Source organism: Rhineura floridana, chromosome 8 (genome assembly GCF_030035675.1).
Source record: "Rhineura floridana isolate rRhiFlo1 chromosome 8, rRhiFlo1.hap2, whole genome shotgun sequence".
NCBI classification, from domain to species: domain Eukaryota; kingdom Metazoa; phylum Chordata; class Lepidosauria; order Squamata; family Rhineuridae; genus Rhineura; species Rhineura floridana.
The window spans coordinates 10,661,805-10,675,065 of NC_084487.1; the positions used below are offsets into that span (position 1 = coordinate 10,661,805).

Here is a 13,261-nt window from a genome sequence, read left to right on the forward strand (position 1 = left end):
ACTACTGGGTTGCAGCCTAAACTAAATTATAGGGCAGATCCCTGAACCTGAACTAACATTTGCAGGAAGGGATTCTGAGGAACTGAGACAAATAGTGGTAACGAGAGAGGAAGTTCTAGGCTTAATGGACAATATATAAACTGACAAATCACCGGGCCCGGATGGCATCCACCCGAGAGTTCTCAAAGAACTCAAAGGTGACATTGCTGATCTGCTAACTAAAATATGTAACTTGTCCCTCGGGTCCTCCTCCGTGCCTGAGGACTGGAAAGTTCAAATGTAGCGCCAATCTTCAAAAAGGGATCCAGAGGGGATCCCGGAAATTACAGGCCAGTTAGCTTAACTTCTGTCCCTGGAAAACTGGTAGAAAGTATTATTAAAGCTAGATTAACTAAGCACATAGAAGAACAAGCTTTGCTGAAGCAGAGCCAGCATGGCTTCTGCAAGGGAAAGTCCTGTCTCAGTAACCTATTAGAATTCTTTGAGAGTGTCAACAAGAATATAGATAGAGGTGATCCAGTGGACATAGTGTACATAGTTTACAAATTCATGGAGGACAGGGCTATCAATGGCTACTAGCCATGATGGCTGTGCTCTGCCACCCTAGTCAGAGGCAGCATGCTTCTGAAAACCAGTTGCCGGAAGCCTCAGGAGGGGAGAGTGTTCTTGCACTCGGGTCCTGCTTGCGGGCTTCCCCCAGGCACCTGGTTGGCCACTGTGAGAACAGGATGCTGGACTAGATGGGCCACTGGCCTGATCCAGCAGGCTCTTCTTATGTTCTTATGTACTCAGACTTTCAAAAAGCGTTTGACAAGGTACCTCACCAAAGACTTCTGAGGAAGCTTAGCAGTCATGGAATAAGAGGAGAGGTCCTCTTGTGGATAAGGAATTGGTTAAGAAGCAGAAAGCAGAGAGTAGGAATAAACGGACAGTTCTCCCAATGGAGGGCTGTAGAAAGTGGAGTCCCTCAAGGATCGGTATTGGGACCTGTACTTTTCAACTTGTTCATTAACGACCTAGAATTAGGAGTGAGCAAGTGAAGTGGCCAAGTTTGCTGACGACACTAAATTGTTCAGGGTGGTTAAATAAAAAGGGATTGTGAAGAGCTCCAAAAAGACCTCTCCAAACTGAGTGAATGGGCGGAAAAATGGCAAATGCAATTCAGTATAAACAAGTGTAAAATTATGCATATTGGAGCAAAAAATCTGAATTTCACATATACGCTCATGGGGTCTGAACTGGCGGTGACCGACCAGGAGAGAGACCTCGGGGTTGTAGTGGCCAGCACGATGAAAATGTCGACCCAGTGTGCAGCAGCTGTGAAAAAGGCAAATTCCATGCTAGCGATAATTAGGAAAGGCATTGAAAATAAAACAGCCGATATCATAATGCCGTTGTATAAATCTATGGTGCGGCCGCATTTGGAATACTGTGTACAGTTCTGGTCGCCTCATCTCAAAAAGGATATTATAGAGTTGGAAAAGGTTCAGAAGAGGGCAACCAGAATAATCAAGGGGATGGAGAGACTCCCTTACGAGGAAAGGTTGCAGGATTTGGGGCTTTTTAGTTTAGAGAAAAGGCGGGTCAGAGGAGACATGATAGAAGTGTATAAAAGTATGCATGGCATTGAGAAAGTGGATAGAGAAAAGTTCTTCTCCCTCTCTCATAATACTAGAACTCGTGGACATTCAAAGAAGCTGAATGTTGGAAGATTCAGGACAGACAAAAGGAAGTACTTCTTTACTCAGCGCATAGTTAAACTATGGAATTTGCTCCCACAAGATGCAGTAATGGCCACCAGCTTGGATGGCTTTAAAAGAAGATTAGACAAATTCATGCAGGGCTATCAATGGCTACTAGCCATGATGGCTGTGCTCTGCCACCCTAGTCAGAGGCAGCATGCTTCTGAAAACCAGTTGCTGGAAGCCTCAGGAGGGGAGAGTGTTCTTGCACTCGGGTCCTGCTTGCGGGCTTCCCCCAGGCACCTGGTTGGCCACTGTGAGAACAGGATGCTGGACTAGATGCGCCACTGGCCTGATCCAGCAGGCTCTTCTTATGTTCTCAATGCATATTTATGTGGGTGAAAATCCCACTGCACAGTGGAATTTCCTTCTAAGTAAACTTGTCCTGGATTTGGCTATTGTTGATTTTCTTTCTTTAAAAGTTTGATTCTGAAGAAAACAACACAGCAAGGGTAGTCTAGCACTTCCACAAGCAGGAAGGAGTGTTGTTATTTACAGGTATTTCTAGCATTTCAAAATTATTGCTGCAACAGCATTTCCATTATACAGTTGTGGACCAGTGTAAATATTTATTTTGATCTACAGAGTATTGTGCATCATTCAATATTCATTAAATCCAAACTGCCAGTTCTAAAAGAATAAAAATCATGAAGTGACCACCAAAATACAACATGTTATCTTAAAAAGAAGGGGCTAAATGTTTCTAATTTTAATCTGCTGCTAAAACACAGAACCGTGTATATGAAAACACTATCACATGACCATCATCCAACACCGCCCTCTTTATTTCAAACTTATCCGCTACTGAACATGACCGGCAAAGTTTAAAAAAACCCTAAAAATGAACAGCCATTTGCACAAAAGAAGCTGCTTTATACTGTCAGACTGTTGGTCCATCAAGTTTTCTACATGGACTGGCTGTTGCTCCCTCAGGTTTCAGCCAACATCGTCTTCCTATCCAACCAGGGGATGACAGAGACTGACCCTGGGCCCTTCCCCTAAACACATGGTGTTGCATACATAACAATTTTAAGGGTGTTAAGTGTTAAACTAATCTGGAGCAGCTGCTTATGTGAACACTTGCAGACGGGGGAGGGTGGCGGCTGTGTAGAGAGACCTAAGAGCAACTACCCCCCCATCCCTCGAGATTCAAAAGAACTACAGCTAATCTACAAGGTGAAAACAAGCTTTTGAAAACACTACCCTGCATTCCTCAGCCTGCCTAGGAATTTGGGAGGCGTGACAACGACAAAAGGGCCAGGAAAGCAAGCCAGCAATCTCTTTTTTGAACACATCTAGGTTTTGAACTTGGAAAAGGAAATGGAGAGGGGGAAGCGACACAGACACAAGTCCATCATTCTGTGGCTATATTACAGAAGAATCCCCCCTGCCTATAACAGGGTGTGGGGCAAGGAAAGCTAAATACGGCCTGGGAAAGCCAGCCCCCCACTTCTCCCTCCAACGCTCACGATCTAATTTCAGCTGTATCATTTCTGCTGTTAAGATGTGGCTGCGCTTCCAAAGAAACTTTTGGGCAACTTACCTCGAGGGAGTGAGATCAAAAAGCTGTTTTCAGCCGAAGCTGCACGCTCTGGCCCCTCCAGCCCTGAAGGAAGAGGTTCTCTCGCTTGGGACATGTGCCAGTTCTCTCCTCCGAGTAATGAAGAGCTTACACTCCCTTTCCTTTCGACAAGACTTAACACACGACCCTGAAGGAACAAACAAATGAGTAAGTCTTTCAAATGGGTTTTGCGCGCGCACTCTCTTCCTCCCTCACATACACACACACACACACATATCTGACCTGCTTGGAGGCAGAGGACCGGAGACAGGAGCCACAAAAGAGAAGCCCTAACTTGGCAACTCGATAGCAAGCGTAGGTTTCGCCTCCCTCTCTGCAAAAATGTGGCACGCACACACCCTTCTGTTACTGTGCATTATTTGAAACCCAAACCCCTTTGCGTGAAGAAGAGAGCCGAGCGCGGAGGAGCCCGCCAAGCCCTTAGGAGCCTCGGCCCTCCTATGGGCATTTCGAAAGCAACCGTCGAAAGAAAGAGACACGCGTTTAAGTGCCCTTACCTTGGAATTCCGTCCCAAGGAACCCTGGCCTCTTCCTTGGGGGGGGTGTTTAGCAGAAACTTCTCTTTAAGCACTGCCGCTTCCCCAACATCTTCCGCTGCCGCCTCTTCTCTATCTCTTCCTCCCCCCTTTGCAGCCGCAACAGCCCGCCCCGCCCGGTCAGCGTCTTGCCCTGGCTCAAGCAGAGCCTCCCGGCGCGGAAATTCCCTTCAACTTCTACCCAAGTCTCGCGCCCCTCCTGCTAAATTCGGGTCTTGCTCGCTCTCTTCTCTCCCCTCCCCGCCCATCATCATTTCCGCATAAAATGCCTGATTCTTCAGGCCAACAGCAGTAGAGCGGCGGCTTCACGTGCGTTCAACACCACCCGCGCCCTGGTCCCAACTAAGCCAGCGCAGTAGTCACCAGTGGTGTGGTGTTTTCATTTGAAAGTTTACACAGATATGGCTCAGGCTGGACCTGTTGCGTCTGTTGGCTTTGGGGCCCCACTATTCTTAGTGTTTTTCTTCTATAATTCTAAATCCACAGAGCAGGAAAGGAGGGAAAACACACCAGTGCAGAAACAAGAAGAAAATCTGTAGGTGCACTGAAATACATAACTTATTAGGCCCCCATTCGTTTTGATTAAGATCTTCAGGGTGAAACAAAAACCCACTGTATTCTCCAAATGCTCTGCTGCAACGTGGTTCTTCTAGGAATCTAGTCCATGAAAGTTTACAGTGTATTATTATTATTATTATTATTATTAATAATAATAATAATAATTACCATACCCTGGCATATCCTGGGGGGTAAAGAAAGGCCGGGGAAGGAACTGGCAATCCCACCCCATATATATGGTCTGCCTAGTAAACGTCACAAGACATCACCCTAAGAGTTGGAAATGACTCACACTATAAGTGCGGGGACACCTTTACTTTTTACCCACCATCCACCCAGAGGTCCCAAGGCAGGTTAAGGTTTAAAACGCATAATTAAAACGGTTAAAAACAACCTAAACAACATCACAGAAAATAGGGTGGGTCCTAAAAATATACCTCTCAGGTGTTGAAGGCCAGGGTAAAGAGGTGCATCTTCAGCATTCACCAAAAGTTGTTCAATGAAGTTGCTAGACGCACCTCAGTGGGGAGGGAGTTGTCATGGCCCCGTCAGAGGACTCCTCAGATGAGGATGACTCAGGAGTAACAGCAGCAGACCCAGGAGCAGCAGACTCAGAAGGAGACATGGAGGAGCCTCCTGAGAATCCAGCTCCTCCCCCTCAGCTGCAGAGCACCCCAGATACAGCAGAGTCCCTGCAGCCAGACACAGACAGTGAACAGGATACTCCCCCCTCACCTGCAGAACGTAGACAGCAGAAGGTCAGGCAGAAGAGAGGCAGGCCTGTCTCCTTAAGGCCCAAACGCTGAGGGCTCACACCTGCTGTCAACCTTGCTCTTTATAAGGCACACCTTGGCTGCAGCTTGTTACTGACTGCAACGTCAGGCGTGGCTTGTGTGTTCCTAGTTTCCTGGTACCCTCTTTCGGACTGACCCCTTGGCACTTGATCCCGGACCTCTACTGACCTCACTTCTGGACTCCTGACTCGGCAAGTACGCTTCGGACAAGCCTGGTCCTTATCAGCTCCCCTCCTCCTAGACCTGGCAGATTTATGACCACACTGCCGGCTAAGGACTTTGCTTCCCTGCCAACCACCCAGGAATTTCCAGCCCCCCACCGGCACTGCTGACGCATTGTAGAGCTGACAGGAGTTCTACAGCTTGGTTGCCACAGAGAATGCCCTCTCCCAGGCCGCCACCCCCCTGAGCTTTGAAGAGTAGCGGAACTACCAAAAGGGCCCCTTCTGCTAATCTCAACACCCAAGAGGGTCTCTAGGGAAGAAGTCAGTCTTTCAGATGTTGGGACCTACGTCATTTAGGGCTTTAAACACTAACGTGAGCACCTTGAACTGGGCCTGGAAATGAACTGGCAACCAATGCAGGTGTTTTAAAATGAGTTATGTGAGTTCCAAAGGGAACCCGCGCCAGTAATCTGGCTGCTGCATTTTGGACCAGTTGAAGTTTCCAGTCATCCTAAATACACTATACTGGGTTCCACTGCATTCAGCATGCATAGGATTACACCGTAAAACTGTTCATCTTTAAGCAACTGCAAGTATCTTTTTGAGTGTTTGCAGTAAGAGACTCCAAGAGGTTGCCATTCCTCTGGTATCTATCCACTGCCCTTGAAGCCTTTCCCACAATTCTAAATGAATAGAAATAGGTTGTGGGCATCCAAAGCTGAGGTAAAGGCATTTTATTCACTGTTATTATTGCTATTATCTGTTATGCTTCCAGAGTTGAATCTTAACAGTAAATTAAAGTAAGCTCTGAATCAAATGAAGCCCAATATTGACCCCAAAATGACTGGAATATTGCTTGGTGACTTATTTTGTCCTCCCATAAGCCAGAGAGGGGGACAAAAGGATCCAGGGCAAATACACCAACTGATGTTAAAGGCAACCCTATGGGCTAAGGATATTCAATGCAACAATGAGACTACAGCAGTGCTGATTATGTTACTGAGCAGGCTAGACAAAATATCCAGTCTCCATAAAAATGTAAAAATTAAATTTGTCACATGGGTCTTGCTGACAAACATCCTACAAAGAAATTGGCATAACTCTAGCACATGTGATTGTATCATGTGATTATGTGTATTGTACACAGGTTGGAGGCTATACAGACCCAGATTTAGAGAACTCATCCAGCCCTGTTGAAACAATAATGGTATTAACATAAGGATAGCTATTTCCAATCTCTTCCCCCAAAGACAGAGCAAAGCTATTCATTGCAGCCTAGTAAATCAATACATCCAGATGTTGCAGTGTGGGGTGCGCCTGTTCTAGCTAGCCATGCATTCTACACGATAATCCATTCCATTCAAACCTCCACCCCCCATTTTCTGTTCTCTGTCTCTCTCTCACACACACACCAGAGCATTCTGTGGTCAATAGGCATGTTTAATACTCATTGGGCTATGTTTGGAGGGTAGCCGACCCCCTTATTGATTTCCTTCCCCCTAAATATTTCTTCTCTTTCCTTGGGGTTCCTTGAAGCATGCTATTAATTTCTCTTGTGTTCCTCTTACATGACTGAACATCTCACAGAGCTAGACTATTCATTATTTATTTTATATATTTATATACTGCTTAATACCAGAACAGCTTCTAAGTGTTTTATAAAGATATAACAGATACTATCAATGAAACTAAAAGACTACAATGCCAGATGAAGCAATAAAATTCCAGAAAAGCAAGAACATAAGCATACTTTAAGAACATCCTAAGAGTAAGTGAAATGATTCACTAGCCAGGCCATCAGGTGCCTGCAAGGTGAATGGAGGATTGGAGAGAGATATGGTCTACAGTAATCTGTACCCCACTTACTTCCACACCTTTTGTTTGGGATATCATCCTATCACTGCTGAATTGGGGCAAGTACAAATACAGTTTTCACCCCTCCTCATTTTATAATATCGTAGAAATATCCTTTAGGATAGCTGAAACTACATTTTAAGAAAACGTTACATAGAACTCTTACTTAAATCAAAAATATGTGTGTCATCTATCAATTATCACATGACAAAAGCAAAGAGGAAAACATTAGGGCCACATGACCGTTGAACCTAAATGGAAAACACTAGACCTTTTCACAAGATGAAATCAGCACAAGCTGGGAGCAGGACATGATAGCTACTCTGCCACCAGCATCACACGACTCATTATCCCCACCCACCTCATGTATTAAGCTTGAATATCTTTTTTTTTAAGGAAGCCTGAGGGTGTAGAGCTGTTACTATGAACCAACAAAATATCTATAGGTTGGAAGACGGGAGCTCAGTTTTTTCAAGTCTTATCTTCTAAGAGCATGCACCGTATACTTAGTGGAATTGTGTGATTATCTCCATTGGGAAGGTAAGAGCAGACTTGTTGGATCACACTAAAGGCCTATCTAGTTCAGGCATTCTGTTTCAGTTCAGGCAGTTTAGTTCAGATATCCTACGTGTTCAACAGGAAAGATAGAGAAAGAAGGATTCTTTGATTATTCTTTGATTAATTTATGAATCACCTTTCACATAAGTCTTAAGGCAATTTACAATCATGCAATAAAACTAAAAATAGAATTAAACACAATACAAAAACAACTAAAAGGTTTTAAAAACAATACAAATAAATGTCCAAGGTAAAGACCTAAACTAACAAAAATCATCCAGTTAGAAAAGCATGCCAAAACAAAAATGTCTTCAACTGTTTCCAGAAAGTACAAATACTGTGTACATGTCATGTCTCAACAGAATGCGAAAGCAACCATCCTGGAAGCTTTACTCCAATTTGCAGTGGAGACTTTAGGGACTTCATGGAGTGACTGTCCTGCAGAATGCAGTCCCCAGTGGATATGTAAGGAGGAAGGCACTCTGTAGGAAGAGGATGCTGCGGATGAAAATGTTGACTGGCAGGCTCCAAACGACATATGGGAGGCATCATGCCTACCTTCATTGCTTCAATGACACAACCCCTGGTACAACTTTTTTGGGGACCGCCGACCACTTAAACGTTGATGCGTCTTTGTTGAGGCACATCACAGCCACGTGCAGTTTGAAGTGTGGGTTTGACAGCGTGATCGGTCATGGTGGGAAAATGAGGTTCTTCCCCTGTGGGATGACATCCTATGGCAGAAAAATTTTCATATGCCAAGGGCCACCATCTTTGAAATTGCGTGGCAGCTCAGACCTTCTCTCGAGAGACAGGGAACTAACATGCGCACACCAATCCCTGTGGAGAAGCATGTGGCTGTAGCAGTATGGTAGCTCGCAACCAGGGCCGGATTAAGCTGAGCAGGGCCCCTAGGCTGATTGGTGTTTGGGGGGCCCTTCTCCCTACCTTTCTGCTATTTTTCACACAGGTTTGCCATCAGTCAAGATGGCGGCTGAGGTTTCCCTAAGGGGCTGAAGCCTCTGCTGCCATCTTGGTTGATGGCACCAATGCGTGCGCATAGCATGCATGCATGCCATCAACTAAATGGCGGCAGAGGCTTCAACCCCTTAGGGAAACCTCGGCCACCATCTTGATTGATGGCAAACCGCAAAAAACAGCGGAGAAAAAGGTAGGCGAAGCAGGGGGATGGCGGGTGGTTCGGAAGCTCTTGTCCCGCGATATTTTTTTTTAGCTTATGCATGGGCCCCCAAGAGCTCTGGGCCCCTAGGCTTCAGCCTATCAAGCCTAATGGATAATCCGGCCCTGCTTGCAACCCTAGAATGCTACAGGGAGGTGGCGGTGAACTTAGGAATTGGAAAGGCGACTGTCGCTGGGATTGTTTTGGAGGTGTGCTTCGCAACTGAACATGTGCTACTCCACAAAACTGTTGAGCTGGGGAACCACCACGAGATTAGAATTTTAACTCTTGTACTGCCTTTACTTCTCTCTTTCAGCTAACATTCCTTTCAAATGTCCATGTTATTTCATTTCCTCTTACATCTGGAAATTTTCATCGGCATGCCATTCCCTTGCACTACGAAGCACTTTAATCCTTCTCACACATCTTCGGAAGTGGTGCTGTTTTGGGGGGGGGTTTGGAAACTCCAACACCTGAGCGCTGCCTCTTTCTCTTGAATACTACACATCCTAAATTATGGTTCGTTCTTTCTTGTGTTTTTTTTGCAATTCTGTGTTGGATTTACTTTCCTTATCCTTTTCTTGTGTTCATTTTTTTGGAATAATAAAAATAATTTTGACACTGATACTTTGCTCAGTCCTTGGAAGGTGTAGTCACTAGAGAAGAAAATGTGCCACTCTTTAGGTGTTTATTTACATGACTGCATAGGCAATGCTATCATCATTGCTTGTTAGTTGGAGGACGTTCCTATGCACAAGAATTAGAACTTCAATTCATTTATTCCCATTCTCTCAGCATTACACATGCCTCCTGCTATTTCTGGCATTGCTGTACCTTTTTGGCCAACTTTGCAAGACAATTTAATCTCTTTCTACTTCGGCAGAAAAGACTGAGCGTTATATGTCTTCCCCTCAGGAATTTGGATGGGAATCCTTCCGGACTGGACATGGAACTGAAACAGCCTTGGTCGCCCTGGTGGATGATATGAGGAGGGCGTTGGATAGGGGAGAATGTACCCTCCTCATCCTCCTGGATCTCTCAGCGGCCTTTGATACTGTTGACCACGGTATCCTTCTAGCTCGCCTGGAGAAACTGGGATTAGGGGGCACTGTTTTACGGTGGTTCCATTCCTATCTTTCAGACAGGCATCAACGGGTGGCATTGGGGGATGAGGTATCAGACCCTTGGCCTCTCAATTGTGGAGTGCCACAGGGCTCTATCCTCTCCCCCATGCTATTCAATATCTATGTAAAGCCGCTGGGGGCCATCATCAGGAGATTTGGGCTGCAGTGTCACCAATATGCAGATGACACTCAGCTCTATCTCTCGTTTAAGTCCTCACCTGAGTTGGCTGTGGATACCATGTCCAAGTGCTTGGAATCCGTAAGTGGATGGATGAAGGAGAATAGGCTGAAACTAAATCCCGATAAGACCGAGGTGTTGCTCGTGGGAGATAAGAGGAGGCTGGGAGATATAGATCTGGTGCTCAATGGGGTGAGATTACCCCTGAAGGAACAGGTCCGCAGCCTTGGGGTCATTCTTGACTCCCAGCTGTCCATGGAGGCTCAGATCTCGGCAGTGAGCCGGGCAGCTTGGTATCAATTACATCTGATTCGGAAACTGCAACCCTACCTTCCTATCCATCTACTTCCACGGGTGATACATGCCCTGGTCTCCTCTCGCTTAGACTACTGCAATGCGCTCTACGTGGGGTTACCCTTGAAAATGGTCCGGAAATTGCAGCTGATACAGAATGCGGCGGCACGCTTGATTAAGAACAGCCGTCGCTGTGATCATATCACTCCGGTGTTAGTAGATCTACACTGGTTACCAGTTGCCTACCGGGCCCAATTCAAGGTGTTGGTGTTGACCTTTAAAGCCCTACACGGTTTCGGCCCAGTTTATCTGAAGGAGCGCCTCCAGCGTCATCAATTGTGCCGCCTGACAAGATCAGCCACACAAGGCCTCCTCTCGGTCCCACCAGTCAAAATTGCTAGACTGGTGCGGACCAGAGAGAGGGCATTTTCGATTGTGGCACCTGCCCTCTGGAATTCCCTCCCTTCCGATCTTCGCCATGCCCCCTCCCTGATGGGGTTCCATCAAGCCTTGAAGACCTGGCTATTCAGGCAAGCCTATAGGATCTCTGGGGTGGACTAACTTTTATGCTGTTATTAACTGGATGGGTGGTTTTTAGCTTAATTTGTTATTATGGTATTTTGATATTGTATTTTACTATGTACTGTATGTCGCCTAGAGTGGCCGTTAACTCGGCCAGATAGGCGACTTATAAATAAAATTTATTATTATTATATTATTATAAATTTATTTTGGTGTAACACCTTGAATACCCCGATCATTGAACTTCACATTCATCATCCTTCTGTGTTATCCTTCGCAGCATTTTCTTGCCGCAAAATCCCCCCAAAAGGCACATATCCAGAAAAAAGTCTGGTTGTGATGCATCTGGCTGTGGCTTGACATTACAATGTGGCTTTGATGGGTACCAACAATGATTTCCTATTCCACACTCCCTTTGTACATCTGCTTTACATTTTCAGTGAGGAAGCGATTTTCCAACTACATTGTTGCCTTCTCATGTTCTCCATGGTAATTTCTTTATTTCATGTGATGGATGGATTCATGGCCATGGGCTTCCCACAGGTGGTCGGCATTGTGGATGGATGCCATGTCAAGATCCTGGCACCAACAGCACAGGGAAAGGAGTATGTTAATCGCAAAGGCTTCTGTTCCATACTTTTACAAGGCACTTGTGACCACACTGGACGGTTCGTGGACATTGAGGTCGGCTGGAGTGGAAGGAGACACAATGCCTTTGTCTTTCGTAACTCCTCTCTATTTGATGCAATGGAATATGGACAGTTTGTGCCAGGAAGCCCGACAATGATCTGTGGGGTTCAAGTACCGCCCTTGCTGCTGGGGGATGGAGCATATCCCATGCGTTGTTGGCTCATGAAGCCCTACTCAGGTTGCCTTGATTATCAAAACATTGGTTTTAATTGATGCTTCAACAGAGTTAGGAATGTAGTTGAGTGTGCATTTGGGAGGCTTAAATCCAGATGGCACTGCCTCTCCGGCACCCTTCCTGTTGCCGAGGAAAATTTGGTGACTGTGGTGTGTGCCTGTGTTGTCTTGCACAACATACGTGAGATAGTTGGTTGCGCGCTCGGAGGCTCCGGCCCAGCCTGCCCTGGGCCCCTCCACTCCCCTTCTGCGATTCGCGGAAGCAGCCGCTGGAGGGATCGCAGGACAGCAGCTTCCGAGCCCCCCCACCCCGCTTCACCTACCTTTCTCTCTGCTCTTTTTTGCACATGCACGCATTGTGCGCACAGGATTGCCATGGCTGAGGTTTCCCTAAGGGTAGCACGCATGCGTGCCATCAACCAAGATGGCGGCAGAGGCTTCAGCCCCTTAGGGAAACTTTGGCTGCCATCTTGATTGATGGCAAACTGCAAAAAACGGTGGAGAGAAGGGTAGGCGAAGCGGGGGGATAGCGGGCGGTTCGGAAGCTCCTCTCCTGTGATCCACGGCTCCTGTCCTGCTTCTGTGGATTGCGGAAAGGGAGCAGAGGGGCCCCTGTGACTCCAGTGGCCCTCAGGCCAGTGCCCCACTTGGCCACCCTTTAGAACCGGCCCTGCAAAGAAGACCTCCCGATTTGGAAATTATTATTCATTTATTTATTGTATTGATTATGCTATTCTGCGCTGCACAAAGGGATGGGAAGGCAACATAAAAGCGTAACACCATGTCTTACACACATTACATTCCCACAGCACATCACATAAAAGTTACCTTTCTTTATAAGCAGTGGCATACCAGGGGGGACAGGGGGTGGTCTGCCCTGGCTGCCCGCAATAAGGGGATACAATAAGGGGAAGGAATCCTTCCGCCCCCCTCAAATCCTGATTCTTCAGATTTCTCCCGGAGCATATCACTTAGTCTTGTGTACTATAGCCCGAAGTAACACCTGCCTCTTTGCCCCTCTCCTAATTACGTTCTAAGTTCCTGCTGTGCAAGAAGCCCCCTTCCAATCAAGGGGATCTTCCTCGCAGGAAAATGTGCACCGCGCGGCTGTGAAAGCAGAACTGTGTCCCATGAGGCCCGCTTGGCCATTTCAGAAGGCTGAACGTTCCCCAAGTGGTCTTGGGTTAAGACGGCCCTCGACAAAGATGTGACCCGAGAAGTGGGCTTTCCCTTCTGACACATTCGAAAAGGGTGGAAAGGGCAGGAACGACACTTTTTTCTGCCCAATTCCAACGAGGCTTGCATGCCTCT

At 46.5% G+C, this 13,261-nt stretch overlaps 1 protein-coding gene and 1 long non-coding RNA gene across 4 annotated transcripts in view; one reads left to right on the forward strand and one right to left on the reverse strand.

Moving 5' to 3' along the window:
* Positions 1–3,372, reverse strand: part of LOC133390193 (uncharacterized) — a 43,227-nt gene extending 39,855 nt beyond the window's left edge. For all 3 annotated transcript variants that reach the window (XR_009764335.1, XR_009764334.1, XM_061638260.1), the window contains exon 1: positions 3,286–3,372. The gene's annotated coding sequence lies outside the window, so the exon portion shown is untranslated. The remainder of the gene's footprint in view (positions 1–3,285) is intronic.
* On the forward strand, positions 2,898–9,547 carry LOC133390194 (uncharacterized). Its single transcript, XR_009764336.1, has 3 exons — positions 2,898–3,471; positions 7,627–7,770; positions 8,151–9,547. It is a non-coding gene; the product is annotated as an uncharacterized LOC133390194 (long non-coding RNA).
* The last annotated feature ends 3,714 nt before the right edge of the window (positions 9,548–13,261 follow it).